This window comes from Lithobates pipiens, unplaced genomic scaffold, assembly GCF_037356315.1.
Source record: "Lithobates pipiens isolate NorthernLeopardFrog02 unplaced genomic scaffold, aLitPip1_a1.2 Scaffold_23, whole genome shotgun sequence".
In the NCBI taxonomy this organism is placed as follows: Eukaryota; Metazoa; Chordata; class Amphibia; order Anura; family Ranidae; genus Lithobates; species Lithobates pipiens.
Window position 1 is genome coordinate 286060525 of NW_027507785.1, and position 13944 is coordinate 286074468.

The 13944-nt window shown below is 43.3% G+C and overlaps 1 protein-coding gene across 3 annotated transcripts in view; it reads left to right on the forward strand.

The window, feature by feature from the left end:
• The window catches only part of AGBL4 (AGBL carboxypeptidase 4), a 2901779-nt gene that overhangs the window by 2398649 nt on the left and 489186 nt on the right, over window positions 1–13944 (forward strand). The gene's annotated exons all lie outside the window — the stretch shown is intronic.

The following is a 13944-nucleotide window of genomic DNA, read 5'->3' on the forward strand; positions in this document are numbered from 1 at the left end:
TTAAAAGGAATCAGACTTACAGAGCAATATACAAAAGAAGCTGTTAGATGGAATTTGCCATTTTGGGCCATGTGTAAGTTCCAGGGCATTGAAGCTAAACCTGTGAAAGAATCACTTACATAGATGTTATTCTTTTTTGAAAGATTATGTAAAACCAAAATGTTTTATGCCTGTTTTGTCCTTTTTATGCTGTCTGGGTCCCATTGGAGAGATTTCCTGTCACTGCCTGTCTGGAACACAAAACAGGACGTGAGAAGAAATCTCCCTAAAGTGATGGGAAATCCCCTCTTGGCACCTGAATTGGTGTGCCCCTTGGAAGATTTCCCCTCACTTATTCCAATGGCAATCATTTTCTCACCAGTGCAGTTAGAGGGGTTGACAAAAATAAAGACAGACAGCATTAAAACAATATCAGGGGCTGTATCCCTTCCATACTCTATGCCAGTGGTCTCCAAACTGCGACTCGGGGGCTGAATCTGGCCATTTGGTTGCCTTTATCTAGCCCTTGGGGAAATATTCCACCAACTGACACCAATGATGGGGCACCATTCCCTCTATTGGCACCATCAATGGGCACTATTTCTTTCATTAAAACCAATGATGGGGCACTGATACCAGGGCCTTTTCTACACCCACTAGAAACAGACAGTACATTGGCCCTTTGCTTAGAAAGTTTGGAGACCCTAGTTCTATGCAACAAATAAAGCGTTTTCAGTATTCACCTTTAAGAAAGTCTGCTATGGACACAAAGCGTCAGGTGGGTGCAGCAGTGTGGCATCATCATATTGGATGAACCCAAGGCACCATCTTGGATTCTCCTACTAGCTAGTATTTGTTAGGTGAGCTGTGCATTAATGCTCTGGACTACTTTTGAAATTTGTAAGTGTATTTTAAATTTTTTAATAAAACATTGAGTGGTTTTACGCTATGGAGCTTTCTTTTGATTTATGGTATGTCCTGGATCTGAATCATGTGTAATGAATTGGTGGATGACAGCAGCCTTTTAAAGGTGGATATCTACAATATTTGGCATATCTATTTAAGCGCTGTTTGACCTTCTGTTCAAGAATAGTGGGGTCTATCATTTAAGGTGAGGGTACATTCAGAGCAGCACAGTGATGGTGGAACACACATTATGTGGAGCAATATTTAAAGGCATGGTGAAGATTTATATGCACCATATGAATACAAAAAGACCGTTGTTCTATTTACATTTAGTAAAAGGTTTTGTGAACACTGAAATTATTTCAGACTAGTCACACAATTTTCTAAAAAGGATATTTGCCCATTGTTGTTTTTCTACATGTTTTGCACAATATATTTTAGTTTGTTCATTGCTAAGTGTACATTTTCTTTCTGCACATTTATATATCTTTTTTTCTGTTTTGTAAGAGCACTTCACTATTTTTATAAATGTGTTTATTTAAAGTCATGTGGTATATGTGATAGCACATATTAGCGGGAGCAGCTCTAGTTATACATATTTTTTTAACACTCACACAGTGAAGCTCGTGGTCATATTTATATAGTTTTCAGCTATAGATGGACTTCAAATGTATACTCTAATCAAAGCCAGGCATTTGCTATAGAGTAAACAAAATGTAAAACTTGCGCTTGGTGATAAATTAGTTGATATAGAAATTTTTTTTTTTTTAAGATAAACAGCGGCTGAACACAAAAAAACAGATACTAGGTCTAAATAACAGAAATGTGAAAAACAGTGCAGCGCTTACTATGAATAAATGTAACATGTGACTGAATACAATAAAGCAATTGATCAAAAAAAAACTTCAGAACTGGTGATTCCAAAATTGAACATCAATAGTAAAAAATGTATATATATATATATTGTGCAATAAACAAAAAATTAAAAATTAATTGGTTGTTAAACCAAAAAAAGATGTTACTCAAAATTGGTGTGAAAGCAAAAAATTGTTTGAACCACAACTTGTTGCTGAAAAACTCAAAAGTGAAAAAGTAAAAAATGTGAGACACAAAAATATGATGATGTGAAGCGAATCAAAAAATCAAAAAAATCAAAAAACAAATCAAAACAAGTCCCATGCCTTGAATAAGTGAAGTGATTTACAAGGCCCCAGACACGTGGAGATAAATGTTCATTAAGTGAAACATAAGTGAATAAGACGTTAAAGTTGATCACAGGTGTCTCTGGTGCAGGTGCTTGACCACGTAAATTCTTTCACTACAGCAACTTAAGTGAGTAATAAAGGCTTACCAGAGCAACCATTAGTGTGCGCGGATACGAACTCCCAAACGATTAGGATCGGACAAGATCGCTCCTCCGACACTCCTCATACAAACGGATGATTCGAATCGCCTTTGGGGGCGGGAAGGTAAAACCTAACCCACACCTTCGGATGTTCCTTGAACGTCGTCCGTTCCGGTTAGTTCGGAAATTTCAAATTGGCGTGTCACCGAATGGATGAAAAAGGGAAAAAAACGCCCAATCGTGTGATAAAGTCTAAAACACGTGGATTTTATTTTTCAACCAGATAAGCGTTGGAAGCTACAAATGACTCGATCGAGTCGCATAAAATTGATCGTAAAAAAGAAATGCTAGCAAAAGTATATTAAAAACAAGCAGATAAAATAGCACGAGGTGTAGACGTATAGATAGATAGATAGATACGTCTACACCTCGTGCTATTTTATCTGCTTGTTTTTAATATACTTTTGCTAGCATTTCTTTTTTACGATCAATTTTATGCGACTCGATCGAGTCATTTGTAGCTTCCAACGCTTATCTGGTTGAAAGATAAAATCCACGTGTTTTAGACTTTATCACACGATTGGGCGTTTTTTTCCCTTTTTCATCCATTCGGTGACACGCCAATTTGAAATTTCCGAACTGACCGGAACGGACGACGTTCAAGGAACATCCGAAGGTGTGGGTTAGGTTTTACCTTCCCGCCCCCAAAGGCGATTCGAATCATCCGTTTGTATGAGGAGTGTCGGAGGAGCGATCTTGTCCGATCCTAATCGTTTGGGAGTTCGTATCCGCGCACACTAATGGTTGCTCTGGTAAGCCTTTATTACTCACTTAAGTTGCTGTAGTGAAAGAATTTACGTGGTCAAGCACCTGCACCAGAGACACCTGTGATCAACTTTAACATCTTATTCACTTATGTTTCACTTAATGAACATTTATCTCCACGTGTCTGGGGCCTTGTAAATCACTTCACTTATTCAAGGCATGGGACTTGTTTTGATTTTTTTGATTTTTTGATTCGCTTCACATCATCATATTTTTGTGTCTCACATTTTTTACTTTTTCACTTTCGAGTTTTTCAGCAACAAGTTGTGGTTCAAACAATTTTTTGCTTTCACACCAATTTTGAGTAACATCTTTTTTTGGTTTAACAAACAATTAATTTTTAATTTTTTGTTTATTGCACAATATATATATATATATATACATTTTTTACTATTGATGTTCAATTTTGGAATCACCAGTTCTGAAGTTTTTTTTGATCAATTGCTTTATTGTATTCAGTCACATGTTACATTTATTCATAGTAAGCGCTGCACTGTTTTTCACATTTGCTATAGAGTGTTTCCAGCCACCATGTGAAAAAAAAAAAAAAGGTTTTATCCAGATTGACCATCTTGGGTTGCAATTGTCTCTGCCCACTGCAGAATTCTGAGTCTCAGAAGGGTCATAAGACACATCATTACACTGGGCAGCATACTGACTTAATGGACAGCACTTCTACCTTTCAGTACTATGGGTTCTTGGTTTGAATTTCTGTCTGCATGATATGTTCTTCCTATGCTTGCATGGGTTTTCACTGGGTACTTCCTTTTCCTTCCACACTCCAAAGACATGTGGGTAGTTCAGTTGGCTCAAATGATTGCATCCAAGATGGCTGCCTCACCTTTGTTTTGCGATCCCTAGGGAGAAGAGTACTATAGACATGCAAATAAACAAAGCTATTTCAGACTCCCTCTGCACTCTTACAATCTTCTTTGTCACTTACATATTTATTCTAACATTTATATGAACATTTTCATCAACACATTTATAGTTACATACAGTTGTGCTCATAAGTTTACATACCCTGGCAGAATTTATGATTTCTTGGCCATTTTTATGAGAATATGAATGATAACACAAAAACTTAAACTTATGAGCACAACTGTAGCACAACTGTAGTTGGTAAGGCTGAATAAAGACAATAGTCCATCCAGTTCAATCTATGTGTGAGTGTTCGTGTGTGTATAATCATTTTCTATATCCCTGTACATTGTGTTTCCTAAGATGCACATCCAAGAGTCTTTTAAAACTATTATTACTTCCTGCTGATGCCACCAATTGTGGAAGAAAGTTCCACATTCTTACCACCCTGACAGTGAGAAACCCCCTACACAGCTTAAGGTTATACCGCTTCTCTTCCAATTTCATTGTGTGGCTGAATGAGGCTGAATAGTTTCCTACCTACACTGTAATTACTATTGAGATAATTGTATATCACTATCATATCTCCTCTCAAGCGTCTCTTCTCCAGGGAGAATAAATTTAGTGCTTGTGATGGTTCCTCGTAATTGAGGTCCTCCAGTCCCTTTATTCATTTTGTTGCCCTTCATTGAACTCTCTCCAGTTTGGTGACCAGAACTGGAAGAATACTCCAGATGCGTTCAAACCAGAGTTTTATAAAGTGTGGCAGAATTATCGATTTATAAAACTCTGGTTCAGCAGCATCTGAAGTATTCGGTCCAGTTCTGATCACCAATTCATTAGATGATTTGATGAAATTCAATCAAAAAAGTTGAAAGTGGGTGGAAGAGCTGGAAGGAAAAATTCCCAGAGTAGACACTGAAATATAATAGTAATTACTGAAATTTGTCCACTAGAATTTGTCCACTACTCCCAAGTAGGGATGAGCTTCGTGTTCGAGTCGAACGTACGTTCGACTCGAACATTGGCTGTTCGGGCGTTCGGCGAAATTTCGAACTCTTGGTCCGTTCGCGTCAAAATTCGCGTGGCGCGCGCGGACCACAATGCACTGCGGTGGCGCAGTGCATTGCTGGCTCGTGATTGGCCAAGCATGCACTGTGACCCCGCATGCTTGGCCAATCGCAGCGCCAGCAGCGAGGAGAGCCATGATTGGCCACAGGCATCCTGCCTGTGGCCAATCATAGCTCAGGCTATGTAGTGCACGCCCCACACTATATAAGGCCGCCTTTGAGGCGGCCTTGTGTAGTGTGTTGGCATCTGAAGCAGTGGGTGTTCTGTGTACCTTCAACACAGTTACACACCAATCGTTTTTGGCTGATTTCCTATCTTGCTCTTGTGTAGTGGTTATTGTCTGTGCCCTGACCGCAGTATACACCACTATATTCACCTCACCTATATAGCTAGTGATCTAGCTTTAATAATAGAGCTTGCAGTCAGTAGTGTTAGGAGATAGTGCGTGCTGTCTGCGTGCTCTGTACCCAGTACATACCGCTATAATCCACCTACATAGCTGTTCTCTATTTGAGCCCAATTGCCATCTGCAGGAGTTATTGGAAGTTGTGTGTGCTTCCAGCACAGCACAGTATACATCTGTATATACCCCTTTATCTCTGCTGTTTTCTTGTTATTGTCTGCGTGCCCTGACCGCAGTATACACCGCGATATTCACCTCACCTATATAGCTAGTGGTCCATCTTTAATAATAGAGCTTGCAGTGAATGAATGAATGAATGACTTATATAGCGCTACCTATACGAACTGAATCGCCTCTGGGCGCTTTTTCTTGCCACCGGTGTCCATCTGCAGCTATTTATGCGGTCCTTTAACCTGTAGAGTCCCGACACACTTACAACATTGACATACACATACACATATTATGGCCAATTCTTTTTTGGACAGGGTCTAATTAACCTACCAGCATGTCTTTGGAGTGTGGGAGGAAACCGGAGTACCCGGAGGAAACCCACGCAGGCACAGGGAGAACATGCAAACTCCAGGCAGATAGTGTTGTGGTCGGGATTTGAACCAGCAACCCTATTGCCACTGTGCTGCCCAGTCAGTAGTGTCAGGAGATAGTGCGTGCTGTCTGCGTGCTCTGTACCCAGTAAATACCGCTATAATCCTTTATCTCTGCTGTTCTATAAAAAAGGCATCTGCAGGAGTTAGTGGGTGTTGTGTGCCTCCAGCACAATATAAACTACCCAACTACTGTTTTACCCAACTCCCTTCAGGCCATTACCATGTCTGGAAGGCCAGCAAGGAGAGGCAGACAGGCGCGAGCCGATAAAAGAGGGCAAGCAGGCTCTGTGTCTAGAGACAACAGTGCTGGTCGTGGACGCAGTGCATTGTCATCAGCACGTGGCCATGGGACATGCTTGTCCTTCTTTTCTGCAGCTGGACATGTTGAACCACAACATGCCAACGACTTGGTAGAGTGGATGACCAAGCCCTCTTCATCCTCCTCATCCTCTCTCACCCAGTCTCAGGGTAGTAGCAAAGCAGCTGCCAACACATCGTCTTCCCTCCTCTCAATGTCATCATCAGTGACTCCTTCCCTAGACCCACCACGTCCTCCTGAGGAGTCTCCTGAACTCTTTGAGCACAGTGTTGGGTACATGCTCCAGGAGGATGCCCAGTGTTTGGTGGGCTCTGATGATGACACTCAGCTAGAGGAAGGCAGTAGCGTGAGCGCAGAGAGAGGGGATGCTCAAGAAGGCAGCAATCTGGCAGTCATGTTCCACAAGCTGCAGCATACTGCCAGGTTTGCTACAGCGATGAAGAGGGAGGGGATGATGAGGGCACTGACTCCACGTGGGTGCCTGGAAGGAGGGAGGAGGAGGAGGAGGAGGCACATGTCCAACGAGGCAGGATTCCCTCCGGGGGCCAGCTTAGGGGCAGCACACCGACTGAATCACACCGCAGAGCTCCGCCTGCGCAGAGCGCTTCCTCTGCGCATTATTCTAAAAGTTCTTTGGTGTGGGCCTTTTTTGAGACGAGTGCATCAGATCGCACCGCTGCTATTTGCAACATATGTCTCAAGCGTATCTCACGTGGCCAAAACATCAGCCGCTTGGGCACCACATGCTTGACCAGACATATGTTGACCTGCCATGCAGCTCGTTGGCAAGCGTACCTCAAAGACCCACACCAAAGAACAAAGCGGACCTCTCCTTGCTCCTCATCAGCTGGCATCTCCAACCCCACTAGACCTTCAGTCCTCTCTGAAACCTGCTCTGAGAGGAATGAAGGTGTAGAATTAGGTGTGTCACAGCCAAGTGCTTTCCGGGAACTCTGCTAGTGGTACATCCACATCCGATTATAGCAGGCAAATGTCCCTGCCCCAGCTGCTGGACCGGCGGAAGAAGTTTACTCCCAGCCATCCACATGCCCAGCGGTTGAATGCTAGCTTGGCTAAATTGCTAGCACTTCAACTGCTGCCTTTTCAGTTGGTAGACTCGGCCCCCTTCCGTGAGTTTGTACAATGTGCGGTTCCTCAGTGGCAGGTCCCCAAACGCCACTTTTTCTCACGGAAGGCGATTCCGGCTCTCTACCGGCATGTGGAAGGCAATGTCCTTGCCTCGCTGGACAGGGCGGTCAGTGGTAAGGTGCAAATTACCGCTGACTCATGGTCCAGCAGGCATGGACAGGGACGTTACCTGTCTTTCACGGCCCATTGGGTCACTCTTCTGGCTGCTGGGAAGGATGCAGGACAAGGGGCAGTAGTGTTGGAGGTTGTTCCGCCACCACGCCTCCAAAATGCTACTGTTGGTTGTGACACACCTCTCTCCTCCACCCCCTCCTCTTCTTCTTCCTCCATGGCCTCTTCCAGTGCTCTGTCCTCAGAACCAGCGGTGCTCCGTAGGCGTTCCAGGGGCTACGCAAGTACGCAGGCAAAACGATGCCATGCCGTGCTTGCGCTGGTTTGTTTGGGGGACAGGAGCCACACTGGGGCGGATGTTTTGTCAGCTCTGCAGGGGCAGGCCGAGAGGTGGTTGACGCCACGCCAGCTTAAGCCAGGAATGGTGGTTTGCGACAATGGCACCAACCTCCTCTCCGCCCTCCGACAGGGACAACTGACCCATGTGCCCTGTGTAGCTCACGTCCTTAACCTGGTGGTGCAGCGGTTCTTGGGCAGGTACCCCGGCTTACATGATGTCCTGAAGCAGGCCAGGAAAGTCTGTGTGCATTTCCGCCGATCATTTAATGCCTGTGCTCGGCTGGCTGAGCTCCAAAAGGAGTTGAACCTGCCCAAGAACCGCCTTATATGTGACATGCCCACCAGATGGAACTCAACATTGGCCATGCTGCAGCGGCTGCACACGCAGCAGAGGGCCATCAATGAGTACCTGTGCGACTATGGCACCAGGACAGGGTCAGGGGAGCTTGGTTTTTTCTCACCACGCCAGTGGGGCATGATCAGGGATGCATGCACTGTCCTGTCACCGTTTGAGGAGGCCACAAGGATGGTGAGCAGTGACAGTGCATGCATCAGTGACACTGTACCTCTTGTCCACCTCTTGGAGCATACGCTGCGTGGAATAATGGACAGGGCACTTGAGGCAGAACAGAGGCAGGAAGAGGAGGACTTCCTTGCCTCTCTTCCTTGCCTCTCAGAGACTGGGAGGTCACAAACTCCTGGTCCTGGACAACGTGTTGCTGAGGCATCAGTCAGAAGGAGCGGTGGAGAAGGTGGCCGTCTGACTGATGCTTTCAGACAATTTTTTAGTCCGCAGCCCCAAGGTATGATTGGTTCCAGCACCCATCGCCAGCGTCTAATTTACATGGTGCAGGAATACCTAGGGGCAAGGTCAGACTTGGACACCTTTCCCACCGAAAATCCTCTGGCTTACTGGGTCTTGAGGATGGATCACTGGCCAGAGCTTGCACAGTATGCAATTGAGCTACTGGCCTGTCCTGCATCCAGCGTTCTTTCGGAACGCACCTTCAGTGCTGCTGGTGGCTTTGTTACCGATCACAGGGTGCGCCTGTCCACCGAATCAGTTGATCGACTGACCTTCATCAAGATGAATCAGTCTTGGATCACCCACAGCTACCAAGCACCTGAAGCTGATGTAACCGAATAATTTTTTTTGAAATACCACATCCCTTCAAGACTGCCTATGCTGATGCTGAGTGACTGTCCTGTTATGTTGATTGTCTATCCTCTTCCTCCTCCGCTGATATGTTGGAAGAACATTTTTGGTTCTGGGTGATGCCAGCAGCCCAATTTTTCTGCCCCTGTTTAACAGGGGCGTTTAATTACAATTTTTGATGCAATGCTTTGCAGCCGGGCTAATTCCTGCAATAAAACTAGAGTATATGGCAGAGGTTGGAGTGTGGTGGCACCAGCACCAGTGCCTAAGGCCCAATTTTTCTGCCCCTGTTTAACAGGGGCGTTTAATTACAATTTTTGATGCAATGCTTTGCAGCAGGGCTAATTCCTGCAATAAAACTAGAGTATATGGCAGAGGTTGGAGTGTGGTGGCACCAGCACCAGTGCCTAAGGCCCAATTTTTCTGCCCCTGTTTAACAGGGGCGTTTAATTACAATTTTTGATGCAATGCTTTGCAGCAGGGCTAATTCCTGCAATAAAACTAGAGTATATGGCAGAGGTTGGAGTGTGGTGGCACCAGCACCAGTGCCTAAGGCCCAATTTTTCTGCCCCTGTTTAACAGGGGCGTTTAAGTACAATTTTTGATGCAATGCTTTGCAGCGGGGCTAATTCCTGCAATAAAACTAGAGTATATGGGAGAGGTTGCAGTGTCGTAACACCAGTGCCAGCGGCCCAATTTTTCTGCCCCTGTTTAACAGGGACATGTAATTACAATTCTTGATATAATATTTCACAGGAAGGCCCGCTCCTGTGCCCACCCAGAGTAATTGTGAGGACTTATAGTGTTGTGGCACCAGCACCACAACCACCAAAGGTCAATTTTTCTACCACTGTTCAACAATGGCATGTAATTACAATTCTTGATATAATCGTTCACAGCAGGGCGCTCCAGCGCCCACCAAGAGTAACTTTGAGGGCTTACAATGTTGTGGCAAAACCAACACCTTGTTCCGCCATTTCTGCAGAGCATATAGGGCAGGCCCCTACTTTCAAACATCCAATTTACAAACATCTCCTACTTGCAAACGGAAGGAGACAACAGCAAGTGAGATGAAAAAAGATGGACGACAAAACAAATTATACAGGGGTGATAACCCTTCCCTATGTTTTCCAAAAAGCTTAAAAATAGTTTTTTTGACTGGAGCTACACTTTAAAAATGTACCAGTTGAAAATTACAAACAAATTCAACTTAACACAACAAACCTACACAGTCCCTGTCTTGTTTGCACCACCTGTATACTGCTGTTCTGAGTATATAGGGCCTGGGGGCCACACGCATTTCCTTTTTTTAATATGGGTACGGGGTTCCCCTTAATATGCGTACAAGACCCAAATAGGCTGGTAATGGGCAGGGAGGGCTACCCATGCCATTTTTCTGAATGATTTTCAATCATATTGCAGGAACCAGATATAAGATTAAAACCGCAAGCAGTTTCAAATGGTGTTATTTCCGTTTAATGTCATTTTGTGCAGGGACTGTTCTAAACACGGGAAACACGTGGCACTTCACAGGCATACTACAGACACCCCCCAGGCACCATATTTAAAGGAATATTTCACTTTTTTTTTTCACTTTAATCGTCATTAAAATCAGTGCTCCCGCAAAAACGGCCATTTTTAAAAACATTTTAGGCATTGACCCATGTCCCCTGGGGCAGGAGCCAGGTCCCCAAACCCTTTTTAGGACAGTATCTTGCATATTAGCCGTTAAAATTAGCACTTTCCATTTCGAACGTTCGAGTCCCATAGACTTCAATGGGGTTCTAACGTTCGTAACGAACGTGGGGTCCGTTCGAAAGTTCTGGTGCGAACCGAACCGGGGGGTGTTCGGCTCATCCCTACTCCCAAGAGAAGAGTCAAGCATTAATATATGCTTTATAATAGAGAGTACGTAAAGATAGGTCCATACTGGAGGTTCAATTTTGAAATATTCGACTCTTGAGTCTATACTTACACCTTGTCAGGTGGCCTCACTACTAGGCCATCCAAATTTTGTTCCTGTTTGTTTTTAGTTTTTTCTTTTTATTTTCCTTTTCCATATATTTGCATTTCTCGACATAGAGACATATACAGTGCCTTGCGAAAGTATTCGGCCCCCTTGAACTTTTCAACTTTTTGCCACATTTCAGGCTTCAAACATAAAGATATAACATTTTTATCTTTTGTGAAGAATCACCAACAAGTGGGACACAATTGTGAAGTGGAACGAAATCTATTGGATATTTTAAACTTTTTTAGCAAATAAAAAACTGAAAAGTGGTGCGTGCAAAATTATTCGGCCCCTTTACTTTCAGTGCAGCAAACTCACTCCAGAAGTTCAGCGAGGATCTCTGAATGATTCAATGTTGTCCTAAATGACTGATGGTGATAAATATAATCCACCTGTGTGTAATCAAGTCTCTGTATAAATGCACCTGCTCTGTGATAATCTCAGGGTTCTGTTGAAAGCGCAGAGAGCATCATGAAGACCAAGGAACACACCAGGCAGGTGCGTAATACTGTTGTGGAGAAGTTTAAAGCCGGATTTGGATACAAAAAGATTTCCCAAGCTTTAAACATCCCAAGGAGCACTGTGCAAGCGATCATTTTGAAATGGAAGGAGTATCAGACCACTGCAAATCTACCAAGACCTGGCCGTCCCTCTAAACTTTCAGCTCAGACAAGGAGAAGACTGATCAGAGATGCAGCCAAGATGCCCATGATCACTCTGGATGAACTGCAGAGAACTACAGCTGCGGCGGGAGAGTCTGTCCATAGGACAACAATCAGTCGTACACTGCACAAATCTGGCCTTTATGGAAGAGTGGCAAGAAGAAAGCCATTTCTCAAAGATATCCATCAAAAGTCTCATCTAAAGTTTGCCACAAGCCACCTGGCAGACACACCAAACATGTGGAAGAAGGTGCTCTGGTCAGATGAAACCAAAATCGAACTTTTTGCCCACAATGCAAAACTATATGTTTGGCGTAAAAGCAACACAGCTCATCACCCTCAACACACCATCCCCACTGTCAAACATGGTGGTGGCAACATCATGGTTTGGGCCTGCTTTTCTTCAGCAGGGACAGGGAAGATGGTTAAAATTGAGGTGAAGATGGATGCAGCCAAATACAGGACCATTCTGGATGAAAACCTGTTGGAGTCTGCAAAAGACCTGAAACTGGGACGGAGATTTATCTTCCAACAAGACAATGATCCCAAACATACAGCAAAATCTACAAAGGAATGGTTCACAAATGAACGTATCCAGGTGTTAGAATGGCCAAGTCAAAGTCCAGACCTGAATCCAATCGAGAATCTGTGGAAAGAGCTGAAAACTGCTGTTCACAGATGCTCTCCATCCAACCTCACTGAGCTCGAGCTGTTTTTCAAGGAAGAATGGGCAAGAATTTCAGTCTCTCGATGTGCAAAACTGATAGAGACATACCCCAAGCGACTTGCAGCTGTAAGCGCAGCAAAAGGTGGCTCTACAAAGTATTAACGCAAGGGGGCCGAATAATTTTGCACGCCCCACTTTTCATTTTTTTATTAGTTAAAAATGTTTCAAAAATCCAATAGATTTCGTTCCACTTCACAATTGTGTCCCACTTGTTGGGGATTCTTCACAAAAAATAAAAATTGTATATCTTTATGTTTGAAGCCTGAAATGTGGCAAAAGGTTGAAAAGTTCAAGGGGGCCGAATACTTTCGCAAGGCACTGTATACGTCCTTTTGTATGATTGAAAGACTGTAATAGTTGCGTAATCTGCTAATTACCTGGAAGTCAGATTATATGTGTTCTGAATAATTGCTGTCGACTGGTAGTTCAACTGGCCCATATGTAATATACACATGATGTCTCAAGGTCCAATGCTGATTGTATGTACCATCAAGGTATTTAGAGATAATGTACATTTAAAATAATCTTTTGTGTCAATTATGTATGGAAACGTACTTTTTAGTTCTGTTATGACATTTTTTTAAAACAAATTGAAAAAAATAAAAATGTTGCTTTTGGTGTTTGATGTTAGCGTGAATGGACTTTCCTGAAGGAACACCACATTCATTATTAGAAAATCATAATTTCAAGAATAATTTTCCATCCTTCCCCTTCAAATTGGCTTGTCACTGGTCAAAAATAAACATCTAATTGATTCTACAAACGATTTTAAACTTTGCGGCAAACACCATTGAAGTCTATGAGGAGCAAACCTTGTTGTTCTGTTCCGGTAAATTTATAGGGATAAAAAGAAAGTTTTTGTCAAATGAATATCAACTCTAATCAGCACAATGGACAGTTCACATAATCACAGAGGCAATATTGGATCCCAATCCTTTAAACCTGGGTGTGTGAGATTGTGGGGTTGAGTTACTAAGACTAGAGAGTGCAAAATCTGGTGCAGCTGTGCCTGGTAGCCAATCAGCTTCTAACGTCAACTAGTTCAATTAAACTTTGACAAAAAAAAAAATGGAAGCTGATTGGTTTCAATGCAGAGCTGCACCAGATTTTGCACTCTCCAGTTTTAGTAAATCAACCTCACAGTTCAGCTTCATTTATAAGCCTAATGGTGGCCACACACGATAAATAGATTATTTATTTACCAATCGATCTCCCCTGTTAGAAATAATCGATCTATAGCCAAAAACACAATTGCTATGCCACACGTGGGGGCATGGAGGATACGATCGTAAGTTATCGATCTTATCTCTGTTTCTACCATGTAATCTCATAATTTTATTGCACAATCAAATTTCTCACTGAATCAGCTCAGTGCTGCTGACTGATACAAAACGATTGATAATTTTCCATTCTGGTCATTCTGCTAAACCAAGTCTAAATCGATTGGAAGAGATGTTATGGATATTCAATTGGTT